The sequence below is a fragment of the Lichenostomus cassidix genome, chromosome 4 (genome assembly GCF_008360975.1).
Source record: "Lichenostomus cassidix isolate B80296 chromosome 4, HeHo_3.0, whole genome shotgun sequence".
Lineage (NCBI taxonomy): Eukaryota > Metazoa > Chordata > Aves > Passeriformes > Meliphagidae > Lichenostomus > Lichenostomus cassidix.
In genome coordinates this window covers 63,303,434-63,318,761 of record NC_139484.1, presented here as the reverse complement: position 1 = coordinate 63,318,761, position 15,328 = coordinate 63,303,434, and the positions used below count along the sequence as shown (strand labels likewise).

General features: G+C 43.0%; 1 long non-coding RNA gene across 3 annotated transcripts; it reads right to left on the bottom strand.

Moving 5' to 3' along the window:
* Window positions 1-7,135: 7,135 nt before the first annotated feature.
* LOC146438702 (uncharacterized) lies at window positions 7,136-10,661 on the bottom strand. Of its 3 annotated transcripts, none has more exons than XR_014851899.1 (3): window positions 10,416-10,661; window positions 9,905-9,970; window positions 7,136-9,068 (listed from the first exon to the last, which is right to left on the bottom strand). It is a non-coding gene; the product is annotated as an uncharacterized LOC146438702 (long non-coding RNA). The 3 variants fall into 3 exon arrangements; XR_014851898.1 differs by having other exon boundaries at window positions 10,455-10,661; XR_014851897.1 differs by having other exon boundaries at window positions 10,458-10,661.
* Window positions 10,662-15,328: the final 4,667 nt, after the last annotated feature.

The following is a 15,328-nucleotide window of genomic DNA, read 5'->3' as shown; positions in this document are numbered from 1 at the left end:
AGCTAATTATGTTTATGCTAATTGTTAATTAGCTCCATAATGGAGACAGTCTTAATTAACAATAGTTATGTGTGTGTGTGTATGTGTGCAGGAAAAGGAGTGTGTGTTGAGAGTGAGAGGCTGTGAAAAAAATGTTGTAAGTAATTTCATTTCCTGTAGTCATAAGTATTTCATTTCAGACATTAATGAGAATTTTTCAATATACTTTGGAATAGATATGATTAACTTACAATGTATCTGTAAGCAATCCTTTCTATACAGCATCTGTTCTGTCACAACGGCAGCATCTTTTTTATTTTCTTTTTCTTTTTTTTACCATGAATTGTGGAAAGCTGATCCTGTCTCTGCTGCAGATTTCTTCTGTGACAGGGGAAAACATACAGTTTGGAAATACAGCCAGGGTTATGGCAGGGAGGTCAGCATATCTGAACCTCAGGACAAAGAAGATCACTAATTTCCCCGATAGCGTGAAATTCTTGTTATATTTGTCAGAGAAAAAGTCATAAACAGATTGATGTTCTTCTCCGTATGGAGGGTTGACACTTTTATAACAAAAAGAAACCACCTACAAGGGGGTCTGTTTTAATAACAACAACCTAAATTTAAAAAAGAAGTAACTTTTTTTTCTTACCATATAACATGGGAAAAAAGTCCACATTTTGACACAGCCTGCACACTCACAGTCCACAGGTTTAGAGCACAGGCTGCTGAAGTATTTAAATGCAGGTTTTGGCTTAAAGTGGATACTTCAACCTATGCCTACCCTGCAAAGCAGTTTGGAGCATCTTAAAGGCTTTGCTAAGCTGAGACCTCCATCCCCAAGTTCTCACTCCATTTTCAGCTGGGGAAGATCATGTCAAAATCTCCCAGAATTTTGTGTTTAGGACACTTAGATTAGCCCAAATATGCCTAAAAGGCACCTTAGAGGAGAAGCATATATAGGAAAACTGGAAATATCCCTTCTGGAGTTTCACAGTCCCTCTTGGAAGCAGCTCTCCACCTCCACAGGAGCTCTGCCTGACCTTCGACAGGACTTGCAGAAAGGAATCGCTGGGAAATGGAGAAGGTAGGGGAGAGGGGAACTTGCTAGCTTGAAACAGCTTGCAAAAGGAGATTAACACATTTAAATGGCCATTAAATTGCCCAGGCTGGAAGCAACTTTGAAGGATCTTGTGGTTCAAGTCCAAACTTTTGTGGGAAAAGAAGCACCAATGTGACCCACAGCTGTCCTTTGGGATTGCTGTGAATTATAGGCTTTCCAGTACCATGAGGAGGTCTCCAACCCGATGGAGACAGATGCATCATCATTTCATGCTGGGGGGATGAGAGGAAAGAGGCACAAGATGACAAAAGATAGACTGGAAACAACCAGAGACTTTTTCACAGGGACAGTCAAGCAGGGGAATAGTTCCCCAGGGAGAATGTACCTCCATCCTTGGAGGTTTTCAAACCAGGACTGGATAAAGCTGTGAACAAACTGTCCAGACATGACCTTGCTCTGATCAGGAGGTAGGACTAGAGACTTCACCAGGTCCCTCCTAACCTGAATTATCCTACAAGCCTGCATTTTGGATGCACAGTTCTACTCCACAGGGCACAATTCCCACGACTGTTCCCCAAATAAGACCTGACAGTGTGTTTTTAAAATCTGAGTTTACTTGGAGCTGAATGGCAAAACTCTGCTCTGGAAACCAGAAAGCAAAGCCATCTGTCCTAGCAGAGCTGCCCAGGTGTAACTGAGAAGAGAGGCTGGCCCAGAGTGTATTTCTTAAACCCAATTAAATGTCCACGATGCTGTTAATAACGTCAGGGCTTTGATTTCAGTTACACCACCGCTATATATAGATGCAGCCAGCAGTTCAGCGGCTCGCCAAAAAATAACAGTGGGCTATTAATGACATTCCAGTTCTTCAGGGCTGGGAGAGCTCTGGGAATAGGACACCATCACCTCCAGCTACTCTCTCTGTGCACTGCAAGCCTGTGTTTTTGATGGGCCTTGAGAAGTCAGCAGCTCTTGGCTGTGTAAGGCTTCCCAAAAAGAGAGTTAAAACCTTTCTTGAACTCTTTAGTGGTATCTGTAGGGGAACATATTCTCACCCAGGCATGAGGGTGAGGTAAGAGAGCCTGGAACAAACACAGGACTCAAAGGGTCTGTAGAAGTGAAGAAAGCTTGTGAAGCCAAGGTCACCTATACAGCTGATCCATCACCACAGCCATGGCTCTCTGTGCCCCTCTTCAAATTCTCCATGTCCAATCCCAGGAGAGTCTGATTGAATTTGGCCCTGAGTAGTTCAAGAAAACATATTTGCAAATGCATGACATAGAACTGTGGGGAAAAAAAATAATTTCCTACCCAACAAGCCAAATTGCTGCTTTGATGCCTTTATTCTGTGAATGTGAGCGTGAGGAGATCAGTACTTTTAATAGGCTTAATTAGTGTCCGAAAAAATGACTGTTGTCTTAGAAATACAGTTCAGCACTTCAGTTCTGCCATATGCATGCAGTAATGAGTATAAATGCAAATGATTAAACACAGAAGACTGCAAAATTACCTTTGTTGCTACTTGTATATAACATAAAAGCAGCTTTCAGTCTCTGAGATATCAGTTTATAATTACATTCTTAAAAATAAATTTAAAACATCAATTAATTCTACAATAGTTGCATAAAGGAAACCAGACTTGCTTTTCACAATCACATTCTCCACTTTTTAGCCTGTACTCACACAGTGGAAGTTATAATTTTGTACATGAGCTTTTCTAACAGCAAACTTTCAGCCTGACCCTTTGCAAGGAAGTAAATGAGAAAATTCTCTAGTTCTGTGTGAGGTCAAGGCTGAAATGTGGGAAGTGAAGGTGGGAACTGTGTATTATTAACTTATTAACACACATATTGTGAGTCACACCTCACAAGTGCTTCGGCTCAAATTGAACATTTCATTGTATTTTCCCCTGTTCTATTGCATATAAGATGATACCAGCTTCTCAAAATGAAAAATCATTGCAAAAGTAAACTTATGAATTAAAAAGTTCTGAACAGGGATGGTACATTTCACCATTGCCAAGACATGGCTATCAGGAGATAACTCATGTTGATACTGTTTTGAAAGCAGTTCAGTGTCAGTCAGCAATCTCCACCAACAGAAATATTGATGTTTCCCTTACCTGTGCAATATTTGCCCTTCAACACACCCATTAGCCCACAGATCAGTCTACTCCCAGCTGAATAATGTGGTGCTCAGCTGGGTTTTTTAAGCATTATATCTAAGATGTTCTGCAGTTCTTGAGCATCCTTCCAGCACAGACCCAGGCACCACTGACAGCCCAGGGTGTTTGCTTCAAGGGCAGGAGAGATGTGAAGAGTCCACACTGAGCCAAGGCACAGAACAGCCCAGGATGCAATCCCTGTGATGGGATCCTGTCATGGATCACCCAGCAAGGCTCACTGGCCACAGTCTATTCAGGTTGCAGAAAGGCAGATCCTGATCCCAAACCATGGCACTAAATAAGATCAAAAATCTTCCTTTCTAATCCAAAGCCATGCCTGAGCATCAGTTGTGTGCAACTGTGTGATGCTGGGCAATTGAGTCACATCAGTATTCACCCAAGAGGGCAGCCCTGTGTGCTGTGGGTGCTGCTGGGGAAGCACAGCATGCACTGCCCTGGGCTGTCCAGGGAGGACATGTGCCTTCACTTCATTCCCAAAGGAAATGAGAGACTCTCCTACATGTGCACACACAGTCCAAGCAGCCTTTTTGATTCCAACATTGAGATTTAGTCACAACTTTAGGTACCTGGGGCAGATAGGAGAAATTGGTCTTAATTAGCTAAACACACTATATGTGCTATTGCTCCACATTTATGTGGTTAAGGGAACATATGTCCAAAGAAACAATTTTGTTGTCGCTTCCTTAGTATGTTGGTTCCTAAACAAGTGAATTATTGTTTTATTTAGGCAGCGAATTCCCTGACTGATGGCTGCATTCACTGGATGACCTTGTCATTGTTTTCTCAAGTACTTGTAATTGTTAGACTGGAGAACACTGGGCTTTAATTATCTGTGCAAAAAAATTCATACACTCTGGTTACACTCTGCTGATTGTATTGGATGCACTAAGATATTTATTTGCCAAAGAGGGAAAAATGGCAACGGCAAGTCAGTCTAAGGACTCTCACAAGAGAAAGTAATGGTGGATATTACAGGTTCCTAAAATACTGTAATAGCATATAGTAATTCAGGCAAGCCTGGTAATCAGTTGATGCTCAGGTTCAGTACAGATTACCTGCTATTATATCAGGCAGTCTCTCAGTCTTGAGGAAATATCTGTTAAGGTATAAACATTTAAGTGAAAGAGGCGCAGAATGTAAATACTGTGGATTGGCAAATGGTGCCTTCTGCACAAACATCACCACTTCTTCCCCTCATGTGAATATAATGTATTCGTTTCACACCCCCAGCCAGTGGTTAGCATTACCTAATTGCCAGGCCTGCTCATTACAGATAATTTAATTCAGATAGCCTTTCAACAAAGTTCAGTCCCCTTGAGGGTTTCCCACCAGCAGCCTGAGCCCAAACTTCTGAACCAAAGTCTGCCAGCAGCTACAGTGGAGGCAAGACAAAGAGTAGGGCTATGAATCTGGGCTCAAAGACACTAAAAGCTTAGAAATAGACATGAAAAAATATATCATATTGTCACAGAAAGACATTGAAGAAAAAAGAGTGTATATGTATGGGTGTAGATTGGAGAGGTCTATGCCATGTCATATCCCCATTGTAATAACAATACTAAAGCATCAGGATTTCTGTCATCAACTTACTGTAGAAAATAGCCACACAGTGTACAGAAACAATAATTCTGTATAAAATATGCCGTGAAAGTAAAGTTCAAGGAAAACTGTCAGATGCCAAAGATCCGTTTAGTCTCATGGAGAAGAACAAAACCTGGGCCACTAGCTGGGAAAAAAAAAAAAAAAAAAAAAAAAAAAAGTCAGAAATAAAGTTGACATTCCCTGCTGTTCTTCTGACAGAAGGCTGGAAACTCTTGGAAGGATCTGGCACTTTAAGGAGGAACTCAGAAACTCAGACGCCATTCTCAGAGACAGGATTTAATCAAGCTCTAAGTTTGTTCAGGGACCATTTTTCACAGAAAGTGGCATACAAAAGACTGAAAAAAAAGGTGGTCTAATAACTCTGTCTTGCTTTCATGACTCTGAATTAATAAAGGGGATGAGTTTCTTAGGAGTAGCGGGCTGTGGCTGAGAGCTGTTGGCTATCTTTTAGAAAACCTATATTTACAACACCAGAATATAGCTTTTTTCTGTAAATCCAAAGCAATATAGTCCATAAATCCAAAGAAATATAATAGCCAGAACCCACCAAGAAACACGGAGTTGTTATTACTGAATTGGGGTGGAGGGAAGTACAGAAATGTTTCCACACAGAGATACAGAATATGGAAAGATATGGAGCGTATTAAAGAATACACCAGCTCACAGTCAAGCTCTGAAGAAGCTACAGTAAAACATATCTCATGAAGGTTAGTCTCTACATAAAAAGACAAATGCTATGGGTGCATTTTCCCTCCCTGATGACTCATTATAGGAATAGCCTCTACCATAACTGATATAATAACCATAATATAACTGATCCTCTTCTTTGCTATTTTAACATAAATTTGAAGTCCATTTTTTCCATTTTCTGCTGCTTTTCATTACAGTTGGTAGTGTTTTGAGCCATAGAATGGTTTGGAAGGAGCATTTAATGATCACCTAGTTCCAATCCCCTGCCATGGGCAGGGTCACTTTCCACTAGACCAAGTTGATCCAAGCCCCATCCAGCCTGGCCTTGAACATTTCCAGGGATGGGGCATCCACAATTTCTCTGACCAACCAGTTCCTGCCCTTCACCACCCTCAAGGTAAGAATTTTTTCCTAATATCTAATCAAAACCTACTCTCTTGCTGTGGCTAGCACAGGTTTTTCCCATGAGAAATTTTCTTGTGTTTTATAAATAAAGTTTGGATGTTGTTGGAACAGTGTCCCAGAACTTGGGCAGTGCAGGCCTGGCCAATCAGGCCTGGGGGAAGGCTTCTGACTGACCAATCTGGGTGACTTTTGAGAACTCTATATATGTGATGAAATCAAAACAATAAAGGTCATTCCTTCTTGCCACTGAGAACTGGTGCTTTCATTACTCTGCTAGCTGCTCAACAGCGACATCTTTCCACTGGAAGCCATTCCCCCTTGTCCTGTCCCTACATGCTCATGTGAAAAACTCCTCTCCATCTTCATTGTAGGCTCCCTCCAGGTACTGGAAGGCCACAGTTAGGTCGCCCTGAAGCTTCCCTTCTCCAGACTGAACAATCCCAATAATTTTCTCAGCCTTTCCTCACAGGAGAGGTGCTCCATCCCTCTGATCCCCTGGTGGTCTCCAACAGGTTGATATCATTGCTGTGTTGAGGAGCCCAGAGCTGGATGCAGCTCTGCAGTTGGGATCTCACAAAAGGTGAGAAGAGGGGCAGAATCCCTGCTTGCCCTGCTGCCCACAGTGGTTTGGATGCAGCCCTGGGGCTTTCAGGGCTGCCAGTGCACCTGGCTAGTTTAACAGCAAGTGCTGCTGGGGTGTCATCTGTGAGCAGGAAGCATGTACCATGCTTTCAAGGAACCTGACTCCTGCTTGGTTTTTATTATTTAGTTCATTTCTATCCTAATTCCTACATGTCTCCTATGGCTAGAAGACCTTTTTCAAGTTCATCTCCTAAATGCATGTATTAAATAAAAGCTTATTATTGATTATGGTGTAAATATGGTATTTGTTATAAACAAATAATTTCACAAGCCCATTTTAAAGTTGCTTCAGTCCTCAACTAATCCAGCTATACTTGCTCATATCTACTAGGAATTACTTATAAGCCATCATTTCAACATTGTGGTAGAGAGAGAGAAATGTTTGACATACAAAAACACTGATGCAAAGTGACTTCATAGTTAATTCATTTCAGTTCACAAGACACGCATTCAAATTGAAAAGTGATTTGGAAGAATTTTGTTTGTTATTAGGTTTAACATATTGTGGCAGTATTAAATAAAGCACATATATTCAAGTTAATTCTTTTCATTTTAATTCTTTCAATTAAACTGAGAATGTATTACAGTGGAAACGGAGCAAAGCCACTTGTGCCAAATTCTAACCCAAAGCCCACAAAAGGCTGCTGCTTTCATTTTGCAGCCTTACCTGTACCAGCCTGCACCCTCCAACTGTGGAAAGGAAAGAATAGCTGAAAGTTATTTAAAATGAAAAATGGGCATAGTCACTGCCAGTGTACACACTTCAGAGTGATCTGTATTTTTCTACTAATGTGACAGACACTTAAATGAAAGAAGTGAATTCACGGCTACAATAAAACAGTAGCCAAGTCTCCCTTACCCTTATTTTATTTCTAGCAACAGTAATAAAATGGCTGTTTATTGAGCTTTTCTTCCCTCTTTCTTTTCTCTCTGCTTCACCATCAAACAAAAATGCTATTTTTTGAGAAAATAAAGTAACTTATTTTATTAAATTATTTTTCTTGTGGCTCCACAGTAAATGATAGCAAGATTTTATATATTAACTGGTGCTGATAACATTTTCTGCTTTGAGAAATGCTTGGATTCACCTAAAGGGGTGATGCTTTGCTCAAGCATTAAGGAAGAAAAGTAACACTGTAGAAGCACCATAATCACTGAGCACATGTTAATGATGACAAGGCTATGCTATTTAGTTTAAAATACCCATGAAATCTGAAACGCTTACCAAATAAATACAGCATGTGCCTGTGCATGGGATATGTGTTTAGCAGTGTTTCTCCATCCTTGTGGATGGAGTTTCAAATGCAAGATGAGTATAGGTGCACACAGAATGTATTTGTACACTTCTAATTCCCCAGGGGCTGCCACAACCTGTGTGTCACTGAGAGCCCACAATCCCTCCCCGAAGTCAGTGATGGGAACAGAGGATCAACACTTTGCCTTGAAAGCCAGCCCAGAGCAGGCAGTGCCCCTCAGAGCTCCCAGCTTGGTGCAGCTGAGGGCAGAAAAGGAGGATTATTGGCACTGTCATTCCAGCAGGTACATCCTAGTCCCTCTGTGTGTGTCCTTTGGCTGGACCACACAGCCTTGCTGAGCCCAGCCCACCCTGACACTGCATCAAATGCTGCTTCTCTGCTTCTCTCCCTCACAAGTGAATTCCCATTAACCTGACTGAATTCCTACATGCATCAGCCATGTACAATTTGACCCATTTCCACAACAGCCCTCTTCGTTTAATCCGTCCGCAGAAAGTGTCGGCTCGGATATTTGTTTCAATAAAGTTATTGATTTCATATCTTCACCACTTTTGCTACAGTATTTTAGGTCAGTAGGCCATGTGGCCCTGCCTCATCCAATAGGTGTCTGGTCGATAACTTAAAAAACCTCAGTATTGACTCCTGGAAGAATGATCATGCAAAGAAACAGACCTGACATCAGTCAAACAGATTGTGTTTGGCAACCCAAGGGGGTACAAAGTGAACCTATACTGATAACTGGGTCAGTCTAATAAAGATACATGTGTCATCAGCTTTACAGCAATTGATTCACTTAAAAATTAAATGAAGATGTGACTGAAACAGTCTTTGAACTGAGCCTAACACCCAGATTCCCCTTGGTTTCAGAGAGGCTTAATATCAGGGTGTAGGACACAATTGATGGCTCAGCTAAGAGGCACATGTACCTGGTACAAACTCATCATCTTTGCAGCTTGGAAATAAAAGTAGGATTAAGGCATAAAGAAAATGTAAGAAACATCAATTTCAGAAAGACTTCTGCCCTTCACTCAGTCTCTCAAAACACTTGGGAAATGGTTATGTGCATTTGTGTGTTTAAAGAGGTTGTAACCAGAACCCTGGGTAGGTTTCTCTCCTGAAAAGGCAGGAGGAATGGTGCTTGTTATCACCTGCATGATTTTTCTGTGTGGTTTGGATCCAGGAATCCAAGACAGGTGGAATGAAATGCCCCATGCCAACATTTGCTTCTATGAAATAATTAAGGTGCCTGCCTAGAAAACAAATGTAGAATAGACAATTAAATTTTGGACAGCAGAATTAAAAAATAAACTTGTAATTCGGGGAATCTTTCCCATCCTCATCTATTCTGATCTACTTTCCACGCTAAGTTTGTTACCAGAATCTGACAGTTGGGAATTTTGTCCCCATTCCTGGTCCAGCTGCAGATGCAGATTATTCTTCTTGCCTGTATCTGCAGTTGCTTCAATAGCCAGAAAATGGGAGTTGCATCATATATGAGAAAGAACCATTGTTACACACAAACTTATATATCTATTTATGATTTCTTCCCCTTCAATTTATGATATGCTTATCAAAGCAATGCTATATATACAGCTGTAGTTATATTCCCATCATCCAGTGATAAAAACACATGAGTAAATGCTGCTCTCCCTGAACAGATGTTAAGCTGGAGCAAGGACTCCAGGTTTGACACACAGCTCTGCTTAGTGGAGAATGATATCATTTACAGAATGATATTATTTTCAAAGCAAAGCCCAGTACAGTTTAGTAATAAATAGCTGAGTGTATACCTCTGTTTGTTTTTTCTGTAACTGCAATTACTGTACTGGCTGACACTCATTTTTAGCTTTCTGGGTATTGTTAAATCCCTACAAAGTACAATAAATATTACCCTTTTAACTACTCTTTTTTTTTTAATGTAGGGACGGGACAGGATTCTTTGCTACTTTGGGCTTCAAGGTGTTAGTTTACATCTTATCTGCAAATCTTTTCCCTAGTTTTCCCTCATCTTCACAAACTGATATCCCACTGACATCAAAAAGGGTACACTTTCAAATGTCACATTACCACACACTGACTTACCACACTTTATGATGTTTTCCCTCACATTTAGGATTTCTGGCCAATGGAGTCCACAAACTTTTCATCCTGTAGGATTGACCATGCAGATACTATATGTCAGCTGTCCAGGAGCTTTCGCAGCACATACATATCAACCAACATTGTTTGGATCTTCTCCAGCAATCAGTCCAACTGCTTGATGATTATTATCACTTTTCATTTAAGAAATTAATAATTTATAAATCAATGTGATTCAGAATCCAAGGTACCTGGCTGAGAGTTCAGGTCCAAATTTTCAGTTGGAATATACAGCTAAAATGGGAGTCCTAACTTGGATTTGGCATCCAAATGCCTAAATTAAGAAACATTTCTGTGTAGCACAGCAATTCTATTGCTTCTTACCTATACAGTTTTTTGCATCTGTTCTAAATGTGGAGAAAATGGCTGCAAAATGCTTCAGTACACCCACTTGGTTTGGCTCTAAATAAGAGGACATGCTTTCAATCTGCATTTAGGCAGCCTAAGAAATTACCTTCCCTCCTCCCCAGTATGGAACTGAATAGCGAATTACCACCTCTCAGCTGGGACCATGGTGTTAAGAGAGGAGTAACTGCATGCCAGGCATGCTTTAAACCACTCCAACCCAGGTACAAAAGCACTTTGGGCAGGGCCTTCAACACTCTTCCTTGAATATGCAGGAAGTTTCTCAGTACTGACAGGAGCAGGCCTTCAAATATCAACGAGGTCTCACAATAAAGTATCAGGCAATTTCACATTCAATCCCCTCCTGTGAAAATCAGCTGACAGAGCCTGCCTAATTTGCACCAGTTTGTAGAGCTGCCCCTTGACTTAACCCTCTAGATTAGATCTGAAAGGGTGATCTTTTTATTCTCAGTGTGTCTCATGTCTTTATCACCCATGTTTCTAAATGTTTTAATAACAAAATCACAAGAGATGAGCGCTGCTCACCCATCTGAGGCTGTCTTTGACAAGAGGGATTCATAACTACATGCACAATCTCTGTGCCTGCTGTGTCCCTTCCAAAACAAACTTCACCACAAGTAGTGCTGTGGGGACACCAGTGAAGTTCTGCAGCAGATGGCAGAGCCCTGGAACGTTGCAGAACTTGGTCAGAAAACTGGGATGTGGCTGTGGAAAGGCCTTGGCACCATTTTCTTTAGCTCAGAGTATCGGCAACAAAAGCAACTTGTCAATATGGGCAAATTAGGGATGTGGCAGCTGTCATTGAATTCACCAGGTTTATCCTGCTGAGCAATTAAGCTTATAGGGCTGCTGTTTTTCCTTCTGGCTCTGCTCCTGACCTGAAACACCTGGAGACTCAGTTCCAGCTCCCTCCAACTGCCCCATGCTCACTCACACTCCCCGAGCTCTGGCAGTGCTTGAAAATCACACACATCACAACTGCTAAGTCCTGGCAGCACTGCTAACCTCTTGTATAAATATTAGGAGTAAACCACTTAGGTCTTTTTGTTAATTTACTCCTTTACATATGAAATAATGAAAGAAACAGAAGGATTTCTTTTCCTCCCTTCCTCCTCATCTGCTGGGTTAGGACCTTCATTTGCTCTCAGGGCTGTTTCTGCCTGAGAAAGTGCTGTGAGCAGTGCCTGCAGAAGTTGTTTCTCATGTCCATCTAGCAGCTTCTCAGTTATGCCTTTGACTGGGTCCTCATCACCTCAAAACAGCCTTGGTTAGGCACTGGCTGGGGAAGAAGAGAGAAATATCCATGTTGGATGCAAGGGAGATTTGAGGCAGGGCATCTTCTGCAGGCTTGGCTTTGGGTTTCAATTAACAAGAGAGATAATTGGAGAAGGACTGAATCCTGTGGGACTTTACCAAACAGTTGTCCCAGAAAGATGTCTGCCATTGCAAGAGGTTTTTCTAACACTTCTATGGTTTCCAGTTCTCAGCAAGGACTATCTTATAAACAGAGTGCTGAGAAAAGAATGACCAAGAGAGGCTTATTGAAAATTATGGAATTAAGATGTTACTTGGAAAAAGACAGGATTAGTACCTTGGCTAATCTAAGCATAACTAGAAAATGTGGTTTTCATCATTCTGTACAAAAGGATGTTGTTAAACACACCCTCCTGTAACTAATAAGGGTAGAACTAATATGAAAAATAATGCAGCCCTAGAAAAAGGATTATTGTAGCAGTAGAAGGAGCGATTTTTATAATCGATGTAAAATAGGTAAAGCCCTGAGTGTCACACCTAGAATATTGGTTAGTAACGCTGAGAAAGGAGTGAGTTTTGAATGCAGAGGGTTTGGCTTGAAATTCATTTGCAGAGAGGCGAATAAAGCCATTTTATGTTCCCAATACATGCAACACACATAAACACTTTGAGACAGATAAATAGATGTTTTTAGATACGTGCATTACAATCAGTCCATTTTTATCCTTTCTCTTGTTTATTCTGTGTGCTTTCCTTATATAAACTTATGTATTTACAGAAAAGGCATCCATATCTTATACATCCCTATATTATATATTCATAGACATCAATGTTCACACACACATGCATGTGCCATTAGTGCCTTTGGGATGTAGAGATACATCTGAAGCTGCTTGAAGGCTGTTTAGATGCCTGGGACAACGTCAGACACAACCTGTGAGCAAGGGCTGAGCAGTATTTGGAAGGAGGGTTGAACTTCATGAACCACCTGAAGTGTCCCCACATCCCAATAATAAGATAAATTCGCTGCTAGGGACAGGATGGATACAGATGACTCGTTGAGGTTTATTTGGGTTTTTTTTTTTCCTTTTTTCTAGCATTAATTCCTTAATACTCATCCAATCTTTTTCCCTTCACGAGCTTCCCAGGGACTGCAGCATCCCAGGCCTCTTCCCCAGCAGTGGGTACCTGCATAAAGGGAGAGATGCTATCACAGGCAGCACCTCTGGCTGGGAGATGAGCAGAGCAGAGGTGTGTGCACTGAGTCTGCAATAGCCCTTCTCCTTCCCTCTCGCTCTATCTGAAGTCTGTTGTATATTTGTTCCTTCACGGCTCCTCGTCCTTAGATTAGATTTCTCCTTTCTCATTACCAACCTTAATAGACCCTTCAGACCTCATTCCAGCCCCAGATATTATCTGACCCGTATAATTAATTAATTATAGCCCAAATATTATAGATTATTAAAAATAGCATAACTAATAGTGTAATATCTCAAGCTGTCGACTTTAATAGTCAACATTGTCTTGGTCTCTCTTATCAGGCTGGGACACCCGGTGAGAATATTGATTTCTGGTAATTTTAACCATCATCTGCCATCCTGATGGGTAATTGTCAGATTTTCACCAGAGTCAGAGCTCATTTGAAATCGTTAAACCGTCGGCAAGGCTCACAGTTGATCTTAATGTTTCCTTTTTCTCCCCCTTCAATATGTTTCAGCAACAGAGAGGAAAATAAATAGAAAGAGAAAGAGAGAGCAAGAGAGAGCTGCGTGCCAGCCATCTGATTTCTCTTTTATTTTGTTTTTCCCTTTACACGTACAGCCCCTCCGCCTCTGCTTTCCCTCCTCTTTCAACCTTTCCTTAGAAATACTAGTAGTAATAATAATAATAATGGTAATTCAGCCGCTTGTCCTTGCGGCACTGGTGGGTCCCCGGCGCTGCAGCACCCTGCTCGGGAGATGGGGAGCAGGATCGGGGTGCTCCCCCAGCCAGGAAGGACACTCCTTTCCGCCGCTGCTTCCCACGCGTGTCGCAGCCGTGCCGGAGGCTGAAGCCGCGGGAACAGGAGGTGGGGTTGGTACCCGGAGAAAGCGGGGGGATCTCCCCGCTCCCTGCCCCGCATCCCGGGGATGCTCTTGGCGGCACCTGCAGCCTCCCGCCAGTAAAACGGATCGGCTTTCGCGCGGTGTGTGAAAAAGCCCCTGCAGAGCCGATCCCAGCCGCGATAAGTGACAACAAGGCACTTTATTAGGATTTTATATAAACTCCCGGGTGCTGGGAGATAAGCCCCCAAATTAGGAGGCGGGGGCGGGGAGGAGCGGCTGGTTAACCGGGGATCCACCCGGCTGAGGCTTGAAGGGCGAGGAGGGACCGTGCTTGCGCTGTCCCTCTCTCTGTCCCCGCGGTGACACTCGGGGACATGTCTCCCTCCGCCCCCCTCCAGCAGCGCCCATCCTCAGCCGCCCCCGGGGCTGCCCTCGGGCTGCTGCGGAGCAGGGAGGGAGCCGGAGAGAGGGAAGGGAACTGTTTAATAGATCCTCCGAGGATTCCCCTAGAGCATTATTTAAACTTCTAATTATGATTCATGTGTGTGATAATATTAATTTAATAATCAAGGAGCTGTGCAGGAAGCATTAACCTCAATTAAGCTCATTACTACTCTAACCTGGAATCCCCAGGGCTTTTAAATCTTCTACTATGAGGACCTGACACCGCATTGATAGAGGGCGAGATCTGCTTCAGAATCTTTTTTTTCTTCCTAAATCATTTGCCTTGGTGGGTAGAGTTAATTAATTCCCTGATTTTAGCAGCGGGGGTGTGGATGGATCCCCGCTTTCCCTAGGAGAGATGGGTAACCCGGGGTGACCACTGGTCCTCAGATCTGCCCTGTACGGGGAGACACAAAATCAGGATGGCACAAAATCGGGGCACAAATCGGGGGGGGCACAAAATCAGGATGAGACCAAGAGCCACGTGCGAGGCTCAGGGGCTGATCCCGCGCCTGCTTGTGGCCTCAGGAGCCAGGGCTGTAGTAGTAGTAATAATAATGATAGTGTTAATAATAGTAATAATAATAATAATACGAGAGTAACCCGTTCAGAGCAAGATGAATTTTGGAGCCCGATTGCATCTGGAAAAAATATACGGAAGACCAGAAGTCCAAGGGAGGTCCTGGCCCCTCCAGCCGGGCAGAAACGGCCATGGAAAGCCCCCCGCCCGCTGTGCTGGGGCTGCGGAAGGACGCGGAGCCTCCGCGCCTGGTGCGTCCACCAGAGTGACCTTCCCGGCGCACTGAGGGCTGCTAAATTGTTTTAGCGCGGAGATAAATGCCCTTAATTACCCGAAGCTCCAGACCCCCAGGGACGGGGAGAGGGATGGCTGGAGACCAGTTAAAAAAAAAAAAAAAAAAAAAAAAAAAAAAAAAAAAAAAAAAAAGGTTGTTCGTTGATCTGGAGGTCGCTAAAAATATAATTTGAAAATCGGTATTAATTAATTAGGTTAAAACTCGCTCATAGCCGTGGGAACGAGCGGGAACCCCTCCCTCCTTGAAGGCCAGCACCCCCGGACCGCAGGAGCTCCGGCCTGGCTCCCTGTTGGGGTGAAGGGTGGCCGGGCACCGAGAGCAGCCGGGACACAGCCCTCTGCGGGGTTCTGCCCTGCCCTGCCCTGGCAGAAGCAAGGCATCCGACCCGTCCCCAAACGCGACACCCCGGGAGCACACGGGGCTCGGGCTGGCCGAGGGCCCGG